At 45.6% G+C, this 12,658-nt stretch overlaps 1 long non-coding RNA gene across 1 annotated transcript; it reads right to left on the reverse strand.

Moving 5' to 3' along the window:
* Window positions 1–201: 201 nt before the first annotated feature.
* LOC128562155 (uncharacterized) lies at window positions 202–8,846 on the reverse strand. Its single transcript, XR_008373374.1, has 2 exons — window positions 8,213–8,846; window positions 202–2,750 (listed from the first exon to the last, which is right to left on the reverse strand). It is a non-coding gene; the product is annotated as an uncharacterized LOC128562155 (long non-coding RNA).
* Between the last annotated feature and the right edge of the window lie 3,812 nt (window positions 8,847–12,658).

Genomic DNA, 12,658 nt, shown 5'->3' on the forward strand with positions numbered 1-12,658 from the left:
GATAATTAAGAAATATATAATCAATAATCAGTAGACTAGTAGATACTATGGTGAAAATAAATTAATATTACAATTAAGTTAGTGGAGAAATGTATGGTTATATGCCCCGGCCCACGGGGAATCCAGTGGGGACCTGGGGAACAAAGGGGGTCAGTCGAATGAGGGGACAAGAGACACAAAAGAATGAGAGCAAGTCAAGAGTCTGATCAAGCTCCGAAGAATTTATTTTTCAGCTGATCTTATAAGCATTCAAACAAGGAAGTAACTAAGGGCTGTTCCTAGCAGGGCGGGGGACGGCTAGTTTCTGGAAAACTACTAGCGGAAAGTCCCTAAGGCGGGGAGTGCATTTCTGGGGAGTTACGTAAGCGGAAAGTACCGTTGCTGTTATGGTTGAATTCCTGAGAATAGTTTGTTCATTAAACCGCAAATCAAGCAAGCTAGTAAGGGGCATTTTTGTGAGGTGCTTTGGCTCCCGGCATCTCCTCCCTTTTAGTTTTTAAATCTGTTGGGGTCTGTCAGTTGTCGGCGTTGAGAAGTGGACATTGACCGTTTGGGGGAAGTATTGACCTGATTTCTCCCGCGGGCATAATGGCCGTGTGATAAGTTTGAGCGTCTTTTGGGGAGGAGAGGAGATATTTTTAGGATGCTAACCTCTATGCAATCAGGTTTGCTTCCAAGGGACTCAGAGAGGCTGTTTATGCCTTCCCTCTGCAGTGTCTGTATTGCACCCCGTAAAAAGGTACCCAGGTTGTACTCTCATATGATGGTGAGTCAACATGCATAGCTCTGAGTGCTTACGCGGTTCCCGGAGGAATATCTTCGTTGTTAGGTTCGGCAAGGCCCCGGTCTGCAAGGTCGAGTCTATGATAATGGACTTGAATGGGTTTTGATGCCAGGGAGTCAATCTGTGATTTGATAAAATTCATGATTTTGTTAAGAATAATGGGTCCAAGGGTGATTATCAATAGCAAGCTAATAAGGGGACCTGCAAGGGGCATGAGTAAGGAGTACATGGAGGATTTCCACCACTCGTTTGCCTCAGAAGAAAATTTTTGTTTTTGTAAATCTAAACTAAACTTATGAAGTTTGTTAATCTGTGTTTCTACTATGCCTGATTGATTAACAAAGTAACAACATTCCTCTTGTAGAAATAGACATGTTCCTCCTTTTTTGGAGGTGAGGAGGTCTAAGGCCCATCTATTTTGTAGGGTTACTTGGGCGAAGGAGGTTATTTGTCTTTGTAGGGAGGCGAGGGATTCTGTGGAGGCCTCGACTGCTAGTTGGAATTGTTCTGTTAACTTGGCGGCACTGATGTAGGAGTGTCCAAGGGCCCCTCCTGCAAGTCCCACAGATACGGTAGATGTTGCAAGAGAGATAACCGCAACTAGGGGAAGGAAAACAACACGTTTGTTTCTGGAAGAAACACGAGAGTTAATTTTGTCTAGGGGGAAAATAAATTCAGTAGGTGTACAGATGTTTAGTTGAGGGATAAGAGTCACTGGGAGGCACAAAGCTGTTGGCGGAAGTGGGAGGGTAAGATTTTTGGAGAGCATGCTGTTGCACCAAATGAAGGAGCCAGGGGGGCGGTGATGTGCCGAGTAGGTGGAGAAGTGGTGTTGCAGAGTTTAGTCTGTGGCTCAGTGAGTAGGGCGCCGGCCCCATATGCCGAGGGTGGCGGGTTCAAACCCAGCCCTGGCCAAACTGCAACAAAAAAATAGCCGGGCGTTGTGGCAGGTGCCTGTAGTCCCAGCTGCTTGGGAGGCTGAGGCAAGAGAATCGCGTAAGCCCAAGAGTAGAGGTTGCTGTGAGCCGTGTGATGCCACGGCACTCTACCGAGGGCAGTACAGTGAGACTTTGTCTCTACAAAAAAAAAAAAAAAAAGCGTTGGAATAACAAAAGATGAAAGAGTTTTCCTGGGGGTTTAAAAACAGAGAAATATCAAGTAGGGGTTTAAAGGGTGTTTATTCTGAAGCAGTAGCGTTTGGGGGAAACGGCAAAGGGATGGCGTTAAGGGGTGGGTGGCTGAGACTGGCGCAGAGGAAGCAAGAGGTGAGGTTGCCTAGTCCGCTCATATTGGCAATGAGAAGACCCTCGTGAAGGAGAGTAAGCCAGGAAAAAGGGTTATTTGGGGAAGGGAGTGCAAGTTGTCTAAGCAAGGCGTTTTCCTAGTTTTGAATATGGGTATGAAGGGTGGTTTGGATTTGTACAAGGGAGCGCCATATGAATAGCTTGCTGGAAGGCCAGGAGCTGTATGAGGTAGGGTACATGCGCCTTTGACAGGGGATGTCCATCTATTGTCCCATGGATCTTGAATGATAAGGGTGTAGTGGTCTTGGAAGTAAAAAAGTTTATGGGGGCTATTGTAAGGAAGTGAACTAAGGGAATAACTTGAATCAGGATATTGGGTTGGGTGAATATTGCAGTAGTAATAGGTACAGCCTACATTTTGTATGTACCAGTAATCTTTACAATTACGATGGGTTCGATCGTACAAAAAAACATAGATGTGGGTGGGGATGCCATGCTTGGATTCTAAAGTCAGTAAAATTAAGAAAAATGGTAGAACTGCATCCAGAAGGCGGGCAGTCGGCAGTGGCTAGGAGGTGGCCGAAGCCTTTTTCATCAGTCGAGTTTTCGGTTAAATAGAAGCACCAAGCGAAGGGCTTGGTGACCAGTGGAACAGGTTGGCCCAGTGTTGGGAGGCAGAAGATGAGGAGATAAGGCAGCATCATGGACGGAAATCCGTGGTTCTGGAAGGGAAAGGAGAAGGATAATCTCAGGGAGGTTCTTCCCCCTGAATTTTAGACTTGTTATCAATTTGTTTTACTAATCTTTCAGGCAGCCATCTGGCCGCATTTTCTTTGGTATCAAACAAGCATACAGATCCTCTGCCCCAGATAAGGACTGGGTCTGGGCCGTTCCATATTGAGGAGAGTGGATCTTTCCATAGGACTGTGGCATAATTGTTATTTGTTTCTGGGTGCCAAAGGCAGTCAGCGGCAGACTTGCCCTGGGCATCCATATTTAAAAATTAAGGACAAATAGGGCATGATGAAGAATGTTTCTGGGGATCCTTTCGTGGGGTATAATTCCCCCTTTTTTAATTTGTGGAAGGTATTTTTAAGGGTTTGATGAGCACGTTCAAAGACGCCCTGTCCCTGAGGGTTATAAGGTATGCCAGTAATACGTTTAATCTGCATTTGGTGGCAAAACTCTTGAAAGTTTTTTCCAGTGTATCCGGAGCCGTTGTCAGTTTTGATGATTTTAGGTCTGCCCATGACTGAGAGACAATTAAGGACATGGGCGATAAGTTTTTGGAGCCTTCTCCAGCATGGAGGGTAGCAAATATAAATCCACTGAAGGTGTCTATAGTTACATGCAAGTACTTGAGATTGCCAAATTCAGGGATGTGTGTAATATCCATTTGCCATATATCATTAGGAATTAGACCTCTGGGATTAATACCTATATGAGGGGAGGGCAGTAGGGTGACACAGGCTAGGCATTGTTTAACGATATGTCGTGCTTGTTCCTGGGTAATTTTAAAGGCTAGCCGTAGGGTTTGGACATTTAAATGATGTAGGGCATGGCATCGCTGGGCTTCTGCAATAGGGTCTACAGAAATAGGGAAGGTGAGGCGTGTGGCCGCATCAGCACAAGCGTTTCCTTTGGTGAGGGGACTGGGCAGATCAGAATGGGCACAAAGGTGTTCAAGATAAAAGGGGTAATTTCTGGAGTTGATTAACTTTTGGAGGTGGATAAAAAGGGGGGTAGAGTTGGTGGAGGGTTTAATATAGGGAATTGTCTCAAGGAGAGGAACCAAATGAGCAATGTAAGCGCTATCAGTATATAGATTAAAAGGATGATTAGTTAATGTTAAGAAGACTTGAATCACTGCATAAAGTTCTACAAGTTGTGCTGATTTAAAAGGAGACTGGATAGTGGTGGTTTGTCCGTCCATGGTGTAAGCAGCAAGACCGTTAGAGGAGCCGTCGGTAAATACAAGGCATGCCTCAGAAAGTGGCTGAGGGGAAGTTATTCTTGGAAAAATGAAGGGGTGAATTTTGCTGAATTGGAGTAATTTGTCGGCAGGGTAATGATTGTCAATCGTACCGGAAAAAGATAAACAGGTAATTGGCCACTCATCTGTGGTTTGTAAGAGCCAGTTTAGCTGGTCTTTTGTATAGGGTAATATTAACCTGTCAGGATCCTTGCCGAAGAACTGACAACTTTGTTCGTGTCCTAAACGGACAAGGCTGGCAACTAAGGTAGCATAAGGGACGAAAATCTTGGAAGGGGAAGCAGGAAGGTGGGTCCATAAGAGAGGACCATGTTGCCAAAATACTCCAGTAGGGGTATGAGGTGTGGCACAAATAATGAATGAGAAGGGTTTGTCATAAGAGATAAAAGTGACCCCTTGGTTCTGGATGGCCACCTCAACAGTTTTTAGGGCCATTATTGCTGCAGGGGTTAAGGATCGGGGGGAGGAGGGGTTAGGATCACCTTTAAGGATGTCGAAGAGGGGCTTGAGGTCTCCGGTGCTAAGTTTGAGATAGGGTCTAATCCAATTAATATTGCCTAAAAGTTTTTGAAAATTATTTAAGGTTTTTAAATGGCTGGTTTTTCAATTGCAATCAGTGTAACCTGGCTTGTTGTACCCTCAATGAATCCCCAACAATAAAAAAAAAAAAAAATGGCTGGTTTTTAATTGGAGTTTTTGTGTGGTGATTTTCTGATGGTGGAGCTCAAATCCTAAATAAAAATAGGGGTCTTTTAATTGAATTTTATCTGGGGCAATTTGGAGGCCTCGGTCTATTAATCTCTGTGAGAGTTGTTGACTACATAGGAGTACTTGGGAAGCATCTGCTCCTGCTAAAAGGATATCATCCATGTAATGAACTATATAGATAGCAGGCCATAATGTTCAAAAAGGGTCGATAATTTGGGCTATAAACTTTTGGCACAGTGTTGGGCTATTGGCCATGCCGTGAGGTAGAACTTTCCAATGGAAGCGAGGCATGGGTCCTTTGAAATTAGTTACTGGTAAGCTAAATGCAAAACATGCTTTGTCTTCGGGATGTAAGGGAATGGTAAAGAAGCAATCTTTGAGGTCAATCTTATAAAATCCAGCAGGGATAGCCACAGGAGTAGGCAATCCTGGTTGTAAAGCCCCCATGGAAAGCATTGTTTTATTTATTTCTCTTAAATCTTGTAGTAGTCTCCATTTGCCGGATTCTTTTTTATGACAAAAATAGGGGTATCCCAAGGGGAAGTAGTAGGTTCAATATGGCCAGCAGCAAGCTGTTCCTGTACTCACGTTGCTGCCGCAGTTAATTTTTCTGTAGTTAATGGCCATTGATCGACCCACACCGGTTCATTGGATTTCCAAGTAATCTTATCAGTGTGGGGTACAGGAAGGTCAATAGCCATCAGGGTAAATTTTCTATGCCTAGTCCAGCGTGGTTAAGATTTGTGGTTATTTGAATGGGCTCTTTTATTCCTTGGGAATATTTCCCTAATCCCTGACCCGCGCGAAACCCTTGTTTTAAAATTTGGTGGGTGATGGTTTCGTTCGGACTGCACATAATTAGTCTTAGTTGGGCAAGGATGTCTCTGCCCCAGAGATTGACTGGGAGGCCAGGCACAACATAAGGTCGGACAGTACCAGTGTTGCCTTCCTCATCCGTCCATCTGAAGATTTCAGCACTCTGTTGGGGGTTGGAGGTTTGGCGGATACCTCGGAGATGGGTTAGGGAAGTAGTGAGGGGCCAGGAAGGGGGCCAGTACTTACTGGCAATTACTGTGGCATCTGCCCCAGTGTCAAGTAATCCTTCAAAATTTTTGCCGTTTAATTGTAACTTAAGAAGGGGGTTTTCTTGTGTGATTTGTCTGACCCAATAGGCATCAGAGGAGCCGAGGTTATGAGTACCCCGGGTTTTTAGAGAATAAGGGTGGTTGGAGGGTAAGAGAGGAAGTAGTATTAGCTGAGCTATTCTTTGGCCTGGGTGAATGGTTATAGGGCTAAGGGAGGCGGAAGCAAGTATTTTAATTTCTCCAGCGTAATCGTTATCAATGATGCTGGGGGGAATATTAAGGCCTTGCAGGGTTGTACTGGCACGGACAAGAAGAAGTCCGAAGTTGTTGGGGGGCAAGGGGCCGTAAATCCCAGTAGGGAGGATTTGGATGCCCATTTCAGGTGTTAGTATTGCGCTGGTGGAGGAACAGAGGTCCAGTCCTGCGCTGTCGGCAGTTGCTCGTGAGAGGGAGAGGAGGCTTGGACTTGAGGGGGCGGGTTTTGGGGGACAAACCTGATAGCCCCAGGGGTTTGTTCCCATTTGGGGGCCAGGGGCTGGCCCCGTAGGAAGTTTCCCTGCTTCTGAGGTAAGGGATTGCCCTGGGCGTCTATTTTCGAATGGCATTCAGACGCCCAGTGTTTGCCTCGCTTGCGTCGTGGACAAAGGGAGGGGGGTATGGGTTGTTCGGCCTTAGGGGCCATGCAGTCTCTAGAAAAGTGTCCTGGTTGCTCACAATTAAAACAAGTTTTTGGGTTGTCTCCCCAAGCGAACTCTTTAAGGGCGGCTCCAATAGCGAGTCCCATGGAGTGAGCCGTGCCGATACCTGCACAAAGTTTAATATAATCAGAAATGGTTTTGCTGCTGCGGTGAGGCCGTATGGCGGCTTGACATGCAGGATTTGCGTTTTCAAATGCGAGATGCTTGATGAACTCACTTTCATTTTCGTGTTGGCAGATGAGCCTCTCAGCCGCATCGGTGAGGTGGCTGATGAAATTACTATAAGGCTCATCAGGGCCCTGTCGAATGTTAGCCAAGGAGGTAGTTGCCGATCCTTTGGGAGGGAGCTTTCTCCATGCTTTGAGGGCAGCGTTCTGTATTTGGGCCAGGAGGCGGGGGAAAATTTAGCTTGTATAATGTTAGTATCATAGGGACTACGTCCCATGAGTTTATCCCTAGTCCATTTCTTGGAAGTTTTGTTTTCAAGATTATGGGCTGCTATTTCTTTGCAGTTATCAGCATATTCGGTTCTCCAGAGGACATAGTCGCCTCCAGGCAGGGTGGCCCGGGTTATAAAGAACCAGTCATTTGGGGTGAGCCACCGCTCGCTCAGAGATTCAACTATAGATATAGTGAAAGGGGCTGTGTGGCCATAGAGAGATACAGCAGTTTTTAATTCTTTAACATGCTTGAAATTTAAGCGACGATACTGCTGATCGACAGTTTCTGTTTTCTCAGCATCTGAGTCGGAGGCCTTGTGGTCATTATCCGAGGTGTCATCTGCCAAGGGGTGATCGTCCTTGTCAGAGGGAGATTTTGGTCCTGATTTGGAAGGGGAGTCCCCTTTAATTTTAGTTACAGGAAAGGCGTGCAGCACCTTTAAAGGTTTTTCTTTTGAGCTATGTTTATGGAATGTTGGGGTGAGAGGGTGGGGGGTTTTTAGTTCTAATTCTAAAGCGCGTAACTCTTGAATGAGTTTTAAATGTTCCTTCCTTGTTTGGAGTAAGTTTTTAAGGGAGGAAACCTCTTGGCATAGTTTGTGTTTAACATTTTCAATTGGAGTGTCTATGCCTAGGATCGGAGCACAAAATGGAGGGGCAGAAGCATAGGGAGGGGGATGATTTGGGACGGAGGGGAAGGGAGGTCAGTCAGAATTGTGATACTTAGTGGCCTCCTCTACCTGGGTGGTCATTTCTTCGGGGAAGAGGGAGTCAGGGGGGGGCTCCTCAAGGGAGGGGTATAGGGAATTAACAGGAGGTTTGGAAGGCTCAGGATCTGGGGAAGTGTCAGGCTCAGGCATAGGAACATAAACAGAAGGGGAGGCTGAGGGTGGTCTGGAGTATTCTTTAAGTGCCTTTTCTCCTTCTTTAACAACCTCTTGGATATCAGGCCATTGGTTGTAAGATTTTAAAATATCATAGATCAAATTCCAGTAGGAGAATGCCTGAATGGGGATTTTTTTCAGGGCCAAATGTTCTATAATAATCTTTTAGGCAGTCACCGACTCTAGTCCATCTCAGAACATCAATAGTGCCTTCTTGGGGGAACCAAGGACAGATATTACCAATAAAACCAAAGAATTTATAGAGATCCTTTTTCTTTACCCGAGTTCCTTGTGTCTTGAGGGACTCCTTGAGGCCCTGAATAAACAATTCATGTTTACTTAACGTTTGTCCCATAAATTCGTTGCTTTCTCTTACCTTGACGGATCAGACTCACAGGTGGGTAGTTCTGCGGCCATCATGGTGCAGATCTTCACTCACGTCCTTCTTGTGGCGCGGCGATCACAGTGCGGATTTTCTTTTTTTTTTTTTGTAGAGACAGAGTTTCACTTTATTGCCCTCAGTAGAGTGCCGTGGCATCACACAGCTCACAGCAACCTCCAACTCCTGGGCTTAGGTGATTCTCCTGCCTCAGCCTCCCGAGTAGCTGGGACTATAGGCGCCCGCCACAACACCCGGCTATTTTTGTTGTTGTTGTTGCAGTTTGGCCGGGGCTGGGTTTGAACCCGCTACCCTCAGCATATGGGGCCGGCACCCTGCTCACTGAGCCACAGGCGCCACCCCACAGTGCGGATTTTCACTCACAACCTTCGGGTTGCAGCAATCCAATGATAGGGATACCCTTACTGGCAGCAACGTTCGATGAGACCCCCGTGCCCTGGCCCCACGTTGGGGGGGAATTCCCTGTGGGGAATCCAGTGGGGACCTGGGGAACAAAAGGGGTCAGTCGAATGAGGGGACAAGAGACATGAAAGAATGAGAGCAAGTCAAGAGTCTGATCAAGCTCCGAAGAATTTATTTTTCAGCTGGTCTTATAAGCATTCAAACAAGGAAGTAACTGAGGGCTGTTCCTAGCAGGGCAGGGGAGGGCTAGTTTCTGGAAAACTACTAGCGGAAAGTCCCTAAGGCGGGGAGTGCATTTCTGGGGAGTTACGTAAGTGGAAAATACCGTTGCTGTTATGGTTGAATTCCTGAGAATAGTTTGTTCGTTAAACCTCAAATCAAGCAAGCTAGTGAGGGGCATTTTTGTGAGGTGTTTCGGCTCCCAGCAGTTATAGATTAATAGTGTGTACATGACCAGCTGGCTGAAAATAAAGAATATTGCTACTTGCCATAAAAGAACTTGTAGCCATTCTTTGCCCCATACAATTTCAAAATTGCAGGTTCTACCAACGCGTCATTGACCAATGATCTTCCTTCACGCAACATTGCCTAAGGAGGGATGAACCAGCCCAGGTCGGAAACGGAGCAGGTCAAAACTCTAGTGCTGATCAGTAGTGGGATCACACCTGTGAATAGCCACTGCACTCCAGCCTGGGCAACTAGTGAGACCCCATCTCAAAAAAAAAAAAGAAAGAAAGAAAGAAATGTATCATTGCATTAGGCTAAATGTGCTATTTTACTACCTTTACTCTTAACCCACATCAGGCACTTCAGAACATCTAAAGACTAATTATTTCTTTCTTTTTTTTTTTTTTTCTGAGACAGAGTCTCACTTTGTCATCCCTGGTAGAGCAACCTCAAACTCTTGGGCTCAGGTGATTCTCTTATTTCAGCCTCCTGAGTAGCTGTAAAGACTACTATTTCATTTCTTTTTCTTTCTTTCTTTCTTTCTTTTTTTTTTTTTTTTTTTTTTTGCAGTTTTTGGCCAGGGCTGGGTTGAACCCGCCACCTCCTGCATATGGGGCCAGTGCCCTACCCTTTTGAGCCACAGGCACTGTCCAAGATTAAATATTTCCCAAAAACTGTATTTAGTGTCGTCAACTGCATATACAGTGAGAAATAACATGGTCACAGAGAAGGTGATTCTAACTGAAGGCTTCAAGGGTAGAGTTGGGGTGACTGTTTTTAACAACAAGAGGAGGCCAGTTCAGGGATTAAGGTGAGGTTTTAACAGCAGGAAAAGAGCAGAGTGTGACCAAGAGCCAGCTCCCTATCAGCTTCAAGAGGCTTTTATTATCCTTATCACTGTGGCTGGAATGTGCAAGGGGGGTTGTTAGAGTAGTCATCCTCTTCTGCAGAGGGACTGAGCTTTGCACCAAATAAACTAATCTTTGAGTTACTGCCTTCCAAGGAGGGGACCAGGGGCTTATCTCTGGTGCCAGCCTGGCAGGGGAGGAAAGTTTAGTCCTCCCCTGGAATATTTAGTCTATTCTGTCTATTTCCCAGGAACACTGGCCTTGAAGCATTCCAGGAGGGTGGGGAAGGGGTTTGCTGGGATCATGCAGTTTGATTTCTGCCCTGATTTCTCCAAAATGGTTGCACTCTTATCAGGGTCCTGAGGATTCTCTCCTCGCACTATACAGAGAAGATGTCTAAATGTGACTGGACTGGCATAAGAGCTTCTCTGCAACTTGTGCGCCATGTCCTCTAAGCCACTGACCAAAACAGAAATGTTTATTGCTCCTGGTGTCACTTCTACAGCAGTCTAACAATTCCATTTCAAAAAGTCATTTCCAAAAAACATTTCTTTTCTACGATGTTTATTTATTCATTTATTTTGAGACAGAGTCTCACTTATTAACCCTCATTAGAGTACTGTGGTGTCACAGCTCACAGCAACCTCCAAATCCTTGGGCTTAGGCGATTCTCTTGCCTCAGCCTCCTGAGTAGCTGGTATTATAGGCACCTGCTACAACGCCTGGCTATTTTTTTTGCTGCAGTTTGGCCAGGGCTGAGTTAGAACCCACTACCTTCGGTATATGGGGCCAGTGCCTTATCCGCTGAGCCACAGGTGCTGCCCTCTATGATGTTTAAAAAACAAATGATCGCTTACAAGCCATGCAAATTTCTAGCTCTACTTTATTGAGTGTGTGTGTGTGTAGGGGTGAGGAAATAGAAAGCTTCTCCATGTTATAGGCAAAGGCCTTCTACAATGGGCAGTGAATTTCCCTCCAGGGATGGTGGCCACTTATTATTGGCTGGTGGGGTAGGTTATTCTACTATTTCTAGCTTCCAGACAAGACCAACAGCCTGAGGGCTGCTAATGGTTAGAGCCATCCCCACCTGGACGAGGTCACTTCTGGCCCACAAAGCCTTTGTGTGGTGTTTCATCTAACTGGAGCTGAGCAGTCACCAAGTCCCTGGTCTGCAGGGCTCCTTGGCCACACTGATTTGGCTAAGCGCTAGTACTCGCCTTCTCAGCTGCACAGTGGTGTTTTTATTTATTAATTTATTTTTTGGTGAGACAGACTCTCACTCACTCATCCTGGGTAGAGTGCCATGGAATCATAGGTTACAGCAACCTCAGACTCCTGGACTCAAGGGATCCTCTTGCCTCAGCCTCCCAAGTAGCTGGGACTACAGGCTTGCACCAAAACACATGGATAGTTGGTTTTTGTTTTTGTTTTTTTCGAGACAGAGTCTCACTTTGTCACCCTCGGTAGAGTGCTGTGCTGTCACAGCTCACAGCAACCTCTAACTCTTGGGCTCAAGCGATCCTCTTGCCTCAGTTTTTCTATTTTTAGTAGAGACAGGGTCTCGGTTTTGCTAAGGCTGGTCTCAAACTCCTGAGCTCAAGGGATACTCCCACCTTGGCCTCCCAGAAGGCTAAGATTACAGGCATGAGCCACTGCACCTGGCCCCTGGGAATTTCCTTCATTCTTCTCCTATTGGAGCAACCGATTCCTGGATCCTAGGACTTCTTTTTTGGTTTACTACCTCGTTTTCCTAGAATACATCTTTCTGTAGCTTCTTGAGACAGGATGGATGTGAGGTAAATCTAGGTAAGTTTGTGCATCTGGAATGTCTTTATTACTTCCTCATAATGCAATAATTTAGCTAGGTATAGAATTCTGGATTGAAATTAATTTCCTGGCTTAATGCACACTTTTTAGTGTAAAAAGATTTTACTTAAAAGTCAAATTATGGGGCCAGGTGCAGTGGCTCATGCCTGTAATCCTAGCCTTCTGGGAGGCTAAGGTGGGAGTATCTCACGCGTTCAGGAGTTTGAGACAAGCCTTAGCAGGAACAAGACCCCCTCTCTACTAAAAATAGAAAAATTAGCTGTGCATTATGGTGGGGGGTGCTATGGTCCTAGCTAGCCAGAATGCTGAGGCAGGACAATTGCTTGAACCCCGGAGTTTGAGGTTGCTGTGAGTTCGCTTGATGCCATGGCATTCTAGCCTGGGCAACAGAATGAGTCTCTGTCTCAAAAACAAAAACAAAAACAAAAAGGCTCAGCGCCCATAGCACAGTGGTTATGGCACCAGCCACATACACTGAGGGTGGCAGGTTCGAACCCGGCCCGGACCAGCTAAACAACTGCAACAACAACAAAAGAGTCAAATTATCTATTTCCCCCTTCTGAATTAGTTATTCATTGCTGCACAACTACTTCAAAATTTAACTTCAAACAAGAATATTATGATCTCACCCATTTCTGTGTATCAGGGAACTAGGTACAGCTTAGCTGGTGCTTCTCACTCCTAATTGCTCATGAGGCTGCAGTCAGGCTGTCAACTGGAGTCAGCTCAAGACTCAGCTGGGGCTGAGGATCCACTTCCAGGCTCACTGGCATGGTTGTATGACTGGTTTCATAACAATATTTTACAATTCTCTAGTGTTTTAACTCCCTCATATTCAAAAAGAGTTTCTAATGTTCACATTAGAACTGAAGCAGGCAGCTAAGTGACCTTGACTGGA

Source organism: Nycticebus coucang, chromosome 12 (assembly GCF_027406575.1).
Source record: "Nycticebus coucang isolate mNycCou1 chromosome 12, mNycCou1.pri, whole genome shotgun sequence".
NCBI lineage: Eukaryota > Metazoa > Chordata > Mammalia > Primates > Lorisidae > Nycticebus > Nycticebus coucang.